Source organism: Chenopodium album, chromosome 4 (assembly GCF_948465745.1).
Source record: "Chenopodium album chromosome 4, dcCheAlbu1.1, whole genome shotgun sequence".
In the NCBI taxonomy this organism is placed as follows: Eukaryota; Viridiplantae; Streptophyta; class Magnoliopsida; order Caryophyllales; family Amaranthaceae; genus Chenopodium; species Chenopodium album.
The window spans coordinates 42,628,370-42,629,801 of record NC_137837.1 but is presented as its reverse complement, the minus strand read 5'-3'; the positions used below and the strand labels follow the sequence as shown (position 1 = coordinate 42,629,801).

Here is a 1,432-nt window from a genome sequence, read left to right as displayed (position 1 = left end):
TTGAGAGATTATAAATTTTGTTTTGACCAAGGGTAGATTAGTTTTCAACGACCTAGTCTTTTCTTCGGGTCAAAAATGGCGCCGTTACCGAGGAATGGCGTAGATGATTGCTATTGTTGTTAAGTCTATTTCACCTTATTTGCAAAAATACAAAAAGATTTTCTTCTTTAGGCTACATTTCTAGCCGTGCTACTAATAATTTTTTTTGAGATTGTGTGTGCAAGTGAACATGGGAGAAGCTCAAAGGGTTACATTGAAGGAGTTGGGAACTTCGGATGCATACAAGTATGAGAGCGAAATTGCTCCATTATTAATCCCGGATAGTGACTTCGAAATCAAGCCGGCAATGATAACTTTGATTGAAAGGAGGCAATATAGTGGAGGAGTTAATGAGAGCCCCCTAAATCATCTTAAGGAATTCGAAAAAGATTGCAACACTATTATGGTGAGTGGGGTTGCACAAGAGTTTATAAGGCTCAAATTATTTCCTTTTTCCCTCATAGGGCAAGCCTTGGAATGGTTGGACAAGGAGGTCAAGTGTAATTCTTTAAGAACATGGGACGATTTTACCAAAGGATTCTTATACCGTTTCTACCCTCAAAAGAAAACTGCGGAAGCTAGAACTTTGATCCAAAATTTCAAGCAAAGGCCTAATGAAAATATCTATGAAGCATGGGAGAGGTACAAAGAGTATCAAAGAGAGTGCCCCCATCACAGAATTCCAACTTACCAAACAATTTAAATTTCTACTCTACTTTCGGACTTAGGGAAGGAGGTAGGTCGAGCTTAGATGCCGGATCCGGAGGCCCAATCATGAACAAGATGGTAGAAGAGGTTGTTGATGTTATAGATGATGTAATGAGGAACTTCATGAGTTGGAAAAAGGTTGAGGAAGAGTCAACAAACAAGTGTGCCTTGGTTGATAAAGTCAATGCCATCAACAAATTTTCTACTCTACTTTCGGACTTAGGGAAGGAGGTGGCTTCTATCAAAGCTAAGCTTGAAAATTAATCTTCACAAGCACAAGATCTTCCCTCCCAATTTAAGGGGAGAGGTACATCTTCTTACTCTAACCCTCTTTTCGCTTCTTGTTGCATGATTAGATAATGTTTGGCTTGTGATGATTTATGCGGAAAAAATGATCATGATGCTTCTAACTGTCCAAAAGTTCCTTGTGATGGATGTGATGAATATAATGAAAATGAAAATTTGCATGTGAATTATGTTGGAAATAGTGATTTTGGATCTAGAGTTAATGCTCAAAAGAATGTTGGAAATAGGAACTATCACAACCATGGGAGCTACGATAATTATAACCAAAATAGTGGTTATAGGAACCAAGTAACCCAAGGGTTTTGTAGTAACCATAACAACTTTGGTTGTAATGATCAAAGCTACGGCCAAGAATATGGGGATCATAACCAAGGTTATG

At 38.2% G+C, this 1,432-nt stretch overlaps 1 non-coding gene across 1 annotated transcript; it reads right to left on the bottom strand.

Annotated features, from left to right (window-relative positions):
- Nucleotides 1–614: 614 nt before the first annotated feature.
- On the bottom strand, nt 615–720 carry LOC145629536 (small nucleolar RNA R71). Its single transcript, XR_014111702.1, has one exon. It is a non-coding gene; the product is annotated as a small nucleolar RNA R71 (small nucleolar RNA).
- Between the last annotated feature and the right edge of the window lie 712 nt (nt 721–1,432).